This window comes from Nanorana parkeri, unplaced genomic scaffold (genome assembly GCF_000935625.1).
Source record: "Nanorana parkeri isolate BGI_ZX_2015 unplaced genomic scaffold, ASM93562v1 scaffold373, whole genome shotgun sequence".
Taxonomy (NCBI): domain Eukaryota; kingdom Metazoa; phylum Chordata; class Amphibia; order Anura; family Dicroglossidae; genus Nanorana; species Nanorana parkeri.
Genome location: NW_017306641.1, coordinates 778384 through 792678, shown reverse-complemented (window position 1 = coordinate 792678; position 14295 = coordinate 778384).

Genomic DNA, 14295 nt, shown 5'->3' with positions numbered 1-14295 from the left:
CAGTTTTAAACTTGACTACAAGGACATGCATGATCCATATTCATCATGCATGTTAACTGATGATTTTTGTTTTGATATCAGTTGTTCAAGAATACCCAGGTACACAAGCCAGTTTTAGGCCACAAAACTGTAAAATGTCACATTGTTCCCCTCCTAAATTGTGTTTCCACTTTTGCAGCCAAATTGGGATAACACCTATTTTATATTTGTTACATGTTACCATTTACATAGCATTAGCGAAAAAATATATTAAAAATGCTTCTTGGCGTTTAAATTGATTTTACCAGGGTTAGAGTTTCTTGACTTCTTAAGGGTTAAAATGTTTACTTGCTTTTCATTTTATTGTATTGTTGGGAGGGGTTGTAAAAGGTGAGGGACTTCTTCATTGAATGTTAATGGAGTTAATGAGAGGAACAAAATGATCAAATATCAGTCCTAACTTTTTCCATTAGGACAAATCAACAAATCAGTATGAAGGTGCTTAATAAAACCTGGAATCTGCCATCTTGCCTCCTGCAACAACACATCTAAAAGGTAAGAAATATTTTTAAAAGCTTTATTTTTCAGTATGCTGTGTGGATAGATACACATCAAACATCAAACAAATAGTGGGGTGTTCTCAAATTTTTCTGCAGAAGTGGAAATACACTTTAAACAAGGTCAGTCGAGAGGTATATTGTCTATTATTGCTGCCCGGAGCTGTAATATCATTATGCTGATTACTAGAGCATTCAAGCAAGGTGTCTTTATTTACTGGCCAGAACTATGTCCAGGGATCTGTTGCTAGAAATCCCCTAAGGCAATGAAAGAGATATTGAAGATCATATGCAAGAAAGCAAACAAATACACAGACACGCACTTGTTGGTAAACTGTTTATTTTTGTTTACATAGCTGTGAACAGCCATGTTGTTAGCATTGCTCATTGCGCATTGTAATAACGTATCTGTTATTTACAGAGCTTTAAAGTAACTATGTGCTTTTACATGCCTGTGGAAAGCCATGTTGTAAGCACAGCTAATAGCACATTGAAATAATGCATCTGTTATTGATAGAGCATTAAAAAAAATATGTGCATTGCCTATCCTGTGCAAAGCAAAAGGGATTCACTTCATTTAGGTCCTCCCAGTGCGCTGTTTAGCTTAAAGAAGTGTAAAGAAGTCACTGCTGGCAATGGACTCCCCTTTGGCAGGACTGATTGTCCGATGCTGTCACATGGGTGAGTCACATGTTCCTCTATACCAAGAAGTACTGAGCATTTACTTTGGATCCTAGAGCTGACTGAAGAAGAGCCAAAACTTATAAAAAGTCAGTATATGTTGCTGAGGATGGGAGGGTTAAACCACACTTGTTGTTTTGCTCTAAATGGGCAAACTTAGGTTTGATTTAAGGTACATGAAAGGATAAGGCTGAAAGAGCTATTTCAGGCTTGAGGCTCTAGTTATAAGGTGAACACTTTAAGGGTTAGTTCATCTTTCTGCACATTTTCCCCAAAATCCCCCATGCTTTACATCATCACCAGCACTTTGCAAAGCACTGTTCAAATGTTTAAAAAGCTGACTCTTTCCCATTGCATACCTGCAGGTCCTGCATGGCCAGTCTGCAAAAACCTCTAGGTGATTTATCCCCCCGTATGAAAAAAAGAAAAGAATATAAAGCTGGGGTTTTTTGGATCATCAAACTGACAACCTTCAGACCAAGCGTTTCTTTAGAGTAAAATGTATAATTTTATTTGATTTGGTTGAACCTTGAGGGACGCACACAGACTTCAACGACAGCTTTTCTCTCTCCTCTCCTGAAGAAGCGCCACAAGCGCGAAACGTCACGTTGAGACAACATCAAGCTCCACCTATATTTATTTATTTATTTATCATCTAATGTTAATTGTGTTTCGGTTATCAACCCTATTTATCATGTGATTTATCAAATTAGTTAATTGGTCTATGAGTCTTCACCATGGTGGAGTGAGCTTGTGTGGGAAATTGTGCTGTCATTTTTATGCAATCACTGTCTGTTGTTATTGTTTTTAAAAAAACGCATCATGTTGAATCAAATAAAATTATACATTTTACTCTAAAGAAACGCTTGGTCTGAAGGTTGTCAGTTTGATGATCCAAAAAACCCCAGCTTTATATTCTTTTCTTTTTTTCATACATTACTACCCAGGGGTTGGACATCCTATGCCTAGACCTAGGTCATTTCAGTTATTAGATTTATCCCCCCGCCCGCCAACTTAGATGGCAGGATGGGCCAAACATTAGAAGTGTGCCCCCAGCAGCTGTTTCAGGCTCATTCAAACTGCGACCATGCACAATGTGTTCTCTCCGTCTAGCTCCAGTTCCTGCTTGCCTTGCTGTCTCTGTACTTTCCCAACACAAAACAAGGTTCCTCTTCCAGTTCTAGTGCCTATGCTTATTCCTGTGACAGTGTGCCCCCTCCCCCTGCAAGCACTACCAAGGCAGAGGCCCAGTTCATTTGCAGAGTATGGTCAGGAATGTGGGGAGACACTGTCACCCTCTGGATCTCAGCGTTGCATGAAAATCAGCATTCACTGTGGGAGTTAGGTGACTGAGCTGTGAAAAATAATACAAGGTGAGAAGTCTTCTTTAGACAGCCAACGTGATTCCAAGATGTAAATCTTTTTTTGTCAGGCTTATAGCTACAATTCAAAACATTTACTAACTATTGCCCTATACATATTTTAACTATATTACATGGAATTTCTATACCAGATTTAGAATGGAAAATAATAATATATGATGGATGATAATACTAGAAAAAATGTGGATAATCTGTGTACAAGATCAAGCTTTCTCTGCTACTTTCACTATTACATATCTGATATTGAGATTCCATTTAATCTAGTTAAAATGTGTGTAGCCTTGTATGTATTATAAGTGGTAATTGCTGTTATAGCCTTGATAGAGAAGGTGGAAAAACACTTCTTAAACTTGGAAACAAAATCATTGGTAGTTTTACAGGTTTTAGGTATTAAGATCATGCAACTTGATGAACTGAGGAATAGTGCTTTTACCTTGATTCATGACTGTTCTTTTAGACTATTAGGCATCTGAAAGTCCTCTGGCAGTCATATTTCAAAGTGCAGTTAGCTCTGCTATAGGAAGAGGTAAGTGTATCGAATTGGGTTACCATGATAGACATATATGGTATATTAGTTAAATATATAAGTCTATAATAAGGAACCATGTAAAGCCTTTAAAAATTTAGGGCTGCAATACCATTTGCTGTATACTTTCAGTAGTTTATCTGTGTTTCTGCACATCCTGCATCTGCACATCCATATGATAAAACATTATAGGACAGCTACAAAGGATGCACAAGAAGTTCTTACCCTTACTAGGTGGCAGCCTGTTAAGGAAAATGCTTCTCTGCTTATTCTGCATGGCTCCACACCCATTATCTCACAGGATTTCACAGTAGAGAGAGTAATAGAGAGAGCCCTCGGTATCACTCAACTAAGATATACAGTATAAAGGCATGTGCACAGCGGAGACTAATAATGAAGTCTGGCTACCAGGTAAGATGTGGACCTAACAATGGAGGCTTAATCCCATGAAAAGCTCTACAAAGATTCTTGGCACCAGGACCTAGAGCAGAATTTATTACAATTCTGAGACTATACACATATCCACACACCTGTCAGCCAGTGCCCCACAATATATATCTTTCTATCTATCCATCTATCTATCTCTCTCTCTCTCTATCTATCTATTTATCTATCTGCATTATTTTCATCACAATGTGGCACAGGGTCCCCAAAAATGCTTCTGATGCACTTGAAGCAAACAATTTTAAACACCACTGATAAAAACCTCAGTTAAACCCATATCATGCATGGAGCCAGACTTGCATGGCAAAGAAAATATTAATCGGGGAACATGCCTATTAAAATAGATCTGTTCCTGGAAAGCTAAGCACTTGGCAATTACTAATTTAAGTTAAAGCAGGGAAAATTAAAATTAAATGCTAGGATATTAACTGTTTTGTATATGGAGCAGAGCTGTTTCTTGTCAAGAAAACCAGTATTTTTTATTACGATGAAGTGATAAGGAATGCAGCCTGAATCCTGAATATCAAAATAAAGATCCATATATTCCTATCTTTCCTGTCTGCCATAAGCCTATAACAGTATATGGTTCAAAACTGTGTCATGAACTCTCCAAGACCTCATGGAGTAACTTTAACAGGAACTGTGAAGGTTTTATGACCATGACCATTTGGTAGCACATGTAAAAGGTGTGTTTGTTGTTTTGTTGTTTTTCTATAGTTGAACATCCCTTATTTTGCAACCTGTTCTGATTAGTTATGCTGTTAGAGCTTTCCAGATGTCTTAACTGCTGCTGACCAACTGTGTATCTGCTTTCTACTCTGTATAAATACCTCTGTTGTAGAAGAAGAAGGGGGGCACTCTCCTTGGAGAATGTCCCTCATAATTGGGCCAATAAAGATCCTCCTTATAAGAAATGTGAATTCCACAAAAGAAGCAAATAGTTTAGACCCATATTTAGGATGCTGTCTTTTGATGGTGGTAGTGGTAGAAGTGTTTGTACTGTATCTTGCAGTTGGACAGTAACTTTCCTCCTGCATGTCATTTTTATGGATGCAATGGTGGAGTTTTGGTGTTTGTTGGTTCAAGGCGCTATAAATTCAAAAGCCCTAGAAACTTCAGTGCCTCTTTGCCAAAATATCATATCTCTTTCATGCAGATAAGGTACTAGACAGAAAAATGTTGTTTTGTTCTGAATGGATATTTGTATGAATTTCATTCAATTTGGACATACGTATGCATCCGAATTTCCAAATTTAAATGAGTCAGAGTGTGAACGAATCCAAATGTTCCTTTAATGAAAATTCAAATCCATCCAAATTGCGTTCAAAACTAAATTAAATCAGACATGTGACTGTTTTCTGGCCAATCAGATGAGTTTATTTGGCTTTTGAGATATGCATTACAGGCATAGACAAGTGAATTTGTTCCAAAACAAAAATTTGGATGGATCCGAAATCTTGATAACAAACCAAATCAAATTTTGGATCCAAAATACGAAAAACAAAAGAAATAAAAATCTGAACTGGTCCAAAACTAAGCACATTTTTTGCTGGGTTACATGTCCATAAGGTACTGCCATACTTGAAAATCTTAGCTTATGAGGTGGTAATGTTGGCACTTCAAGCAAAAATTACATCATATGCCATAGAATTTGGGACACTACTCAATGTTAGGGATACATGTATGCTTTGAGCACTGAAATACAACCCCAATTCCAAAAAAGTTGGGACGCTGTGTACAATTTACATAAAATCAGAATGCAATGATTTATACATTTCATAAACCCATATTTTATTCACAACAAAAAAATATCAAATGTTTAAACTGAGAAAATGTACGTTTTTAAGAAAAAAAAATTTCCCTCCCCCCTACACATGCTTAATTGGAAACCCAGCTCTGGCAATAACATGATTCCAACATTGCCACTCTGTCATCACCTCTGTCTGAACATCTACTTGAAGTCGGTCTTGACTGGGCAATGATTGATGTAGAATTCCTGTTGTTATCTCAAAAGGGACATTTGTTTCACTAAGTTCTACTTGTGTCATCCAGACTTTGGCTTGTTTGTATTTTTCATTATTGGTCCACTTTAAGGCAGGCCATTTAAAAGCTGGGCACTTTGTAGCAACCCTCATGTGACAGAAAGAGAAAAAAATTCTGATTAATTTCTGTACTGAGATAGAATATTTTCACTAACTGTAGACACACTGGGGGGGAATTAAAAAAACTGGAGCAGGTTGCCATGGACAACTGCTCCATATTCTGTCTGCTCCAGCTTTTATGAACCCCATCCCCTGTACTTTTCTATTTTTCAGTTAGAGCATGTCATATTTGCTATTTGACATAACCTTAGGGAGACTTCTAGAAAGAAATAGCCCAGAGAATAGACAGCAACGTCAATGGTTAACTCCTCCTTGTTGGAAATATTTATTTTGTAAGTCAGTCTCTATCTAGGGTATAGCTTATTGTAATCAACTGTAAATCTGTATCAGACTGGGAGAGGGGAAGGAGAAATTGTAACCCAATGGGTCTTTATTGCATTGCAGACAATCTGAAAAACAGAAATAACTGACTAGAGGAGAGAACAGGTGACCTCATTGGTGACTCCTGACTTCCTTCACCATCCAGTCACAATCTTGACCAAACTATAACTCTTTGACTGCAGTAGAGAAAAGTAAACTGCCGGGACTTTGTGTAGTGCCAGATAAGGATGTCTGGATTAGAAAACTGGCTGACCAAAATGACAATTTGTTTTGGCAGTTGATAGTTCATATGTATGTATTTCAACTTTGTTTTAGCTGTTTGCCTAAACTTTAAAAAAAAAAGCAATGACTCGGTATTAGGTGTAATGAACTTTAATAATTCAATGTTGTTTTTCCTAATTTACAGGAACCAAGATTCACTAACACTAGGATTCAATATTATATACTTTACATACTCTGTACATATCAGACAGCAAATAAATAACTTTGAGAAAATGCTAAATTATTTATCAGATACATTGTTTATAAATTATTTATACACGTATACTTCGATTAAATACTTATCTGAATTCAGTAGCTGAACCTAATGCAATATTCAACTTTTATGTAGCCCAAGGACAGAAGAGCTCAGTGTGACATGGTATACTTAATGTCATCAGAGTAATAACTAAACTCAACTAGGAATTTAATGGAAGCATGTACACCTAAGTTGAATATGGAAGGCATGACATTTAGTTTGAGTACTAATTGAATTTATGATCAAGTTATTAAGCTCATCAAGTTTATGTAATGTCGGGGAAATTTCTCTTTATTTTCTGTCAACAGAAAGTGAAAGAAAATCTTTACAAAGTGAGGGGAACTCCCCTCTTAGATGGTTGACTTCAGAACAGACGTCGACATTGGAAGAGTTCCCCTAACCTCCTTTTTAGGTAACAACTGTTAACATTTGGCTTTACCAAAGAAGAGCAGTTCTAACCCTTTCCAAATTAAAAAAAGTTATGCAAGTACATTGTGGTGCCTTCTAGGGATGAGGTTAAGGTGCAATTTATTTGAGGTGAATCCGTTGGGTTCAAGATTCATGGTCTCTTTGAATTTATGAGCAGATTCATCTGGGGGATTTTTTTTGTAAATCATAATGCACGGCATTGCCTTTTATTTATGGCCAAAGCTTAGAATGACCAATAGGTTGCTTTTGGATAACCCTGCCCCCTAAATATAAAAGGGAGATAACATAGATAGGCAAAGCTGACAAAATGCATAGGGAGAGATTAGAATCAGTAAGGAAACTTTACTTTAATTCTGATTGCAGTCTTTTTTTTGGTTCTCATTATTGGGGGCTTTTTTGTCTTTAATTTTACTTTGTTAATGGATTTGAGGTCAGCGGTCCTTTTCAGTTGTTGTCCCATTCATAGCATTTTTTTCCTTCCCCTTAAGGCAGACTTCCCTTTAAAAAAAAAAAGCTTTTGTATCAAAGAGATAGTATTATAGGGTTTTTAATAATTTGGGGGTGTATTGTTTTTCTTCTGATGTTGATAGGGTCTTTGTTTTAGGTAAAACTGCTTTTTGTTGCATCAAGGTTTCCATTAAAAAAAGAAGGCTTTTGTTTCATGGTGATGTTATTTTGGAGTTTTCATTAATGTTGGAGACAGATTTTTTTATTGTACATTGATAGGGCCTCTCTTTTAGATTAAACTGCTTTTTTTTTTGCTGCAGGGCTCACCTTGAAAAAAGTGAGCTTTTGTTTCAGGGGTGGTATTTTGAGGTTTTCAATTCTTTTAGGGGTTTCCTGATTTTTATTTTATGTCAATATGGCCTTCTTAAAGCTTGGGATGCTCAAAGTGCAGCATGCACTTGTTACTGATCATCTTTTCTTGGATCTACCTTTCGTTGTTTGCAGCACACCACTGCTATGTTTGAAAGAAAAAAAAGAACTGTACAATAACAGTGTGTACCTAAACCGCCTCAAATGATATCAGTCACATTCACCACAACCTCTATCCCTAAAGTAAAAATAAAACAAGGTCAGTAAAGAATACTAAAAAAAAGAAACATAAGGACTAATATTGGCTTTTACAAGAACAAGCACTTATTTCAGCATTGTGGTCTTTGACAGAATTACTATTACTGGCAGAAGAGAAGACTTAATCCTTGGCAAGGATTCAAGACTCAGAGTTCGAGCAAATAATCATTAACTTCTGGTCAATGGTGTAAAATATAATAATAATAATAATATAGGACCAACAAAACTGAGCTGTTTTATTCATACTACTGTAAATATGGACAGGGGAAAAAAACAATGTTTAGTACATTATGGAACCGCTGTAATATTATCTTATATTTTAGAGTAGATGGGTTTACGAAGAAAATGCATGTGCTACAGTTAAACCGAAAGAATGTTTTGGATCAATACGTTAGTATGTATTTCGTTTTCTATCCATAGGAAGCTACCTAGTGGTACACTGAAAGAATAATGCCAGGCAATGTTCCTGTTAAGTTATCATAGGAAAGATTTATTTCTACATAATACAAGTGCAGTTAGCAATCATAGCAGTGCTATGCACTTTGTATCATGCAGTAAGTTGCTTTTTATTAAATGATCTTCTCAGCGTAATCGATTGTCTCTGTACAAATTAATTTGTCAGACAGTATTCCCAATGGCCCATTAGAGCCAACAAGGTGGAATTGATCTTGGGTTAACAGAGAATAGAAACTGCCTTTTCATCTAAACTATCACACAACTTATTCACACATGAGCTCTTATATCACCTAAGCATGAACCTATAAATTTGATACGTAAAGGCAAATTATAATGGTTTGAAATAAGTTTTATTTTATAGCTTTTTAAATAGGTTTTAAATCCATTTTTGTACTATTTATAGAAATTATATGGATACAAATAAACATCAGGGCATATCCATGGCAGAGTATTCACAGAGCTTAATGGCTTTTCTAAAGAGAAAGTACAGCAGAAGCTGTTTGCTTTGAGGCTGTCTCTCTCTTTGATTGAAACTTAATAAAACTAATACACAGCTTTAGAGAGTGGGAGATGAAATACTGCACTGACTCAATCAGCTGTGTGCAAATTGCATCTTGAGCAATTGAGCCCCGTAAACAAAATGTTATTTCAGCACAACAGTCGATCTGGCTTGAATTCCGCTGGCTGAAAATGAAAAGACAAAATATCTAAAGTGAGTATTTCATATTTTCCTAGCTAAAAACAATAATACATTTTTATAATTTTTTGGTACAGGACACAATAAAGAAAGAAAATATATGCAACACCATCATACTTTCTTTTTTTAAGAAACAGAAGAAAAGTATTGTGAATGCTATTGCAGACTTTGTTTAAAAGTACCCGCTGGGTGGATCAGTTTATATACTGTTTGTACAGGAGATTTTAGGCTTTTGTTTGGTACACTGTTTAAACAGTCTGTATACCACTTTAACAGCTGCAGACTGCTGGCTGCTTCTTTGCCTCTCTCTGTGAATGGTGTCAGATGCTAGTTCCATCATTGGACATTTATTACCATATCATCAGCATGGGGCATTTGCGCATAGGAATTTTAAAACAATGCGGGTGGAAAGCAGTTGATCAACATTGTTACTTTTGAAGTCAGTGCCCAAGTCCCTCAAGCCAAGAGTGTGTCTCACCTCCAGTGACACTAACAATCTCTGCTAGGAGAAATCAAGTTAGTGCTGGTTGGCAAATGGAAGTTGGGTTAGAAGCAAAGTGTGTGGCAGTCAAATAATACCATACATGATTTTTTAAATCCAAGAAGACACACTGAAATTACTCTTCCTTACAACCATGGCAACAGTGCCTGCTTGTTAGTATAGAAAAGGTTTGTGAGACTCAAAGCAAAATTACATCCCTTCAAGGCTATTAATTGTTAAAATGAATCACAAGAGTCTTTCAAGAGGGAGGCTTGAGATGCCTGAAAGCATTGTCATGTTGCTCGAGTTGTATAAGGTCAAGCTCAAGAGTTGTTCATTCACCTAATGTGGGTATTCAAAAACACTTCTAAAAAGAACTTTTCACATCAAGGTTGTAACTTTGGTTTCACAGTATTAGAAAGATTGGATGGACCAAACAGTGGCTCTTTAGTGATGTTAATTGACCCCCTAAAGCTAACATTTGCTGCACAGGGTCTGGTAGTAACAGCAAGTCCATTAATAGCAGCCTCTTGGTAATTGCTGGTCCTGTGAGAGCTCCTAGGCAGATATATAGCCCTGTAACAACCGTTACAGTCTTATTACAGTCTTATGCAATCTGACACTAATAAGAACACCCTTGTGCATCGACCTTGCCTGGTCAGCAAGCAGCAACCACTGCAAAGATAGCAGCACAATCTGCCATTGAAAGCAATATGGTTTCCTCTGCTAGCAAGATGGAGCAAAAGGGCGTTCCTATCAGTTGGTTTCATCCCTCCTCCTAAAAAAACCCCTTTAGCGAAACACATTGAGGACTTGAACCATTACATCAAGTTATGAAGCATTTAAGTGCATCCATCGTGGAATCACTGGTGTGATGTCAAAGAAGATATGTGAATTGATTGAAGTACTGTATGGTTTATTTTGGAGGCATTGTTCTCTGCATGAGAATTGTATGAATGTTTATAGTATAGTGCATTGTTTTAAGTTATGTAAAGCTAACCTTATGTATGTACTGTGAAAGCCCCATGTATTAATAGTTTTCTATATGCATACATTAGGGGTGAGGTACCAGGAGCCTAGGCTCCTTGTTTTATTATTCTATGTATCATGTTACTGGCAATAAACTGTATATGAAGCAATGAGATGAGGGTCCAATGAGCATATGAATATATGGAGACATGCATGTGCATGAAAGACATACAGTTGATGTGCATATATAGATTAGACATACAGTATACTGTATGCTGGGTGAATTTTGCAAGGGACTCAAAGGTCTTTTATTATTATATATACCCTGTTGGGCTGTTTTTGGGAGCTACACTCTCTGGAAAAGAACCTACGTTGTCTAGAAATTGCTTGACGGTTGTGTTCTGCGCATCTTTTTCCCACAATATAATAACACACCAAACTTTAGCCCTAATCCAGTATTTAGTGATATTCACCATGCAACCCTGCCCAGAACTATACAGTCTTAAAAAAAATAAAAAAACTTCCAGGCAGCTCCTCTGCATACTAAGCATGAAAAACGAGGCCCTATTCTTTCCTATAGGATGGCCATTATCCACAGGACCACCTGGAGGCTGCCATGGGTACATCTTCACCTAGGAATAAATAGGCTTTGGGATGTATGTTCAGTATAAAGTGGAGCCAGCTGGATGTTTTCTTTAAGAAGGCTGTGTGGTGCCTGGCTGGCAGGGCTGTACAGCAGCAGAGAAAGGAAAGTTTGTTACCAGGTGGGCTGGAGAAATTAATTAAAGGACAACCTTACCAAAGGTGAAGTTGTTCTCTAAATATGTGACTGGAGTACAGCTTTATTTAACTTAAAGGAGAGCTATGGGGAGAGGGAAATGCACTCATCCTCTTAGTTAGAGCCGGCGTGTGACACTGCAGCTATCACACACCGGCTCTGTAGCTCGAGAACTGACGATTACAAACCGCTGATTGCTCAGTTCATGATCTTCTCCCTGTAGAGAGCAGTGACTGTCAGTCACCACTACCAGCAGGGATTCCCGCTTCCCCTCTCTGTTCCTCCAGAGTTTATTGGAGGGACAGACAGGGGAGGGGCGGGCACAGCTGGCTCTGGCTTTAGAGAGGCAGAGCCAGCTATCAATCAGGTAGTGGGGTGGATCCTGACAATATTGTTGGGATCTTTCCCAGCTATAGGTCAGCTCAGCTCTGCACTGCACTTTCAGCATATAGCGTATTACCGTATTTTATGTGTGTGGGGGGTTAATAAGGGTGGAGTATATTATTGTATGTGTGGGGAGGTTAATAAGGGGGGGTATATTATTTCATGTGTGTGGGGGGACTTATAACTGGGGGAGTGTATTATTTTTTGTGTGCGGGGGGGATTTTATTATCATATTTGTGGGGGGGGTGTAACATTGAGAAGTGTATTATTGTGTTTTAAGCTGCCCATACACCTTACAACCATCGCACGACTTTCATTATGCGATGGTTGTAAGGTCATTAAAATCTCGTACAATCTGCCCATCGTGGGGGGGGGGGGCCTCCCGATGATTGCATCCGATGAATGCCCGTGCGGCATTCGTATTCTGACCCCGCCACCAACCTGCCAAAAATCGTACGATTTTCGGCAGGTTTTCCAGCGTGCTCGGAAAAGACGAAAGTCGTACGACCTTACAGTAGAAGCGGTCGCACACTGCCCATACACCTGCCGATTATAGTACGATACGATAATCGGCAAGTGTATGGACACCTTAAGTGTATGTGTATATTAGGCCCCATTCACACCTACTTCAGGTGTGATTAGAGATTCCTGTGTCACGAACTTGCGTCTTCCTGCAGCAGGAATCCCTAATCTGCCGTTTACAAGCGGCAACTATCATAAGATAAGAATTATCATAAGATTATTTAAGAGGGTGTGTTTAGGGGCGGAGTTAAGGCCGGGGCAGGGTAAGGGTTAGGTGGGGCAACTGGTGGCTAGTAACTCTTAAGGCCTGGCTAGTAGCTCAGGACTTGAAATTTTGAGCCCTGGCTTAGAGGACCCACAGAGCAGTCTCTAAAAGCAGAGCACAGAACTGATTGACATGTTGCCGCTGAATTTTGTTGCAAAACCTTGGATTTTCCTATAGTGGTAGACATTCTCCCCTATATTAGAACAGCACAGTTAAGTTAAGTTAAATTGTTCCTTTAAGACCACAACTGTAGGTTATCACTTATCCTGGAGAAAAGTGTCCCTTGTAATTCTATTGTAGGCAATAGAAAGTGTAAATGTAAGGTGTATTTCAGCATGTTAAGCATCTAAGCTTCTATCTGTGAGCTACCAAGTCATTGTGTTCTTGGCGGCATCTATCTTGCAGCAGAGTCTTTTTTTTTAAATCTCTATATCTACTATGTGATTCCTAGGTGAAGGTCACAACGATAACTCCATAGGGTTGGCAGGGGATGTGCTTTGGTCCATCTGTCTATACCTGGACATAGACATCTGCGTCCCCCCCCTCAAATATCACTTTGCTGCAAACGAACGAACGTATGAACGAACCGAATAAGAAACGAAAACGAAACGAACGTTCGAACGAACTACCGCTATCGAATTTTCGTCCGAATCCGAATTCCGAATCCGAATTGACTTTCACACCCGAATCCCGAAAAACGAAATAACACAAATACGAATTTAAAACGAAACTAAACTAAACAAATTTTTTGGCAGTGCACATGTCTACCTGGACATAACATACTCTATATAACCTCTTCACACTGGACTTGCTGTCCTTGGAGCATCAGAACTGACTGATACCGTATTCTTATGTTTTGATCATATACAATTTAAAAGCAGTTTGTTAGATTTGAAATAGAAAACTTAGAGGAATAAATGTGATCTGCTCTTAATGTTGACATAAGCGATAAAATAAGAGGATTGTGAAGTAGAATATATATTTCTTCAAACATTCTGAAAGCTGATATGACAGATCAATAACCTTCATTGTGAGAAAGGAGAAAGCTACTCCATTAAAATTCACATTTTGTTTGTGCATCTAAAAATATTGCCTTTGCATGAATTGTAACCTGACTGAGTGCAAGTCTATGGGATAAAAAACATAACTAAAAAGGCATTTCTTTGCTTAGACTATAGAATAAAAATATGCTGCAGATGGAATTGCCAGTGTAAAATCACCTGAAATCAATAGATAAGGAATTCTTTCTGTACTTGTCATTTTCTGAAGTACATTGTTACATTGAGGGTTTTGAGGGTTGTATCTACAAGTGACAAGCCTTCTTAAAGGAGAACTATGAGGTGAGCACTTTTCACTAACCTCATAGTTCTAGCCGACCTGTGACAATGAGACTGTCACAGGTCGGCTCAGTAGATCGGGAGGTGAGCAAACACATACCGGGTTCGCTCACCCCTCGATCCTGTCACAGCTCTCTGCCATGACAGGGGTAGGGGCTGGATTCCCCTCTCCCCGCTCCGATCTGCCAGCGCTGACTGGCGGAACGGACAGGGGAAGGGGCGGGTACAGCAGGCTCTGCCTCTAGATAGGCAGAGCCAGCTGTCACTCACGCAGCTGGGCGGATCCCGTCGTCTAAGTCGGGATCCGCTCTGGCTGCGGCGTCTCAGTATACCG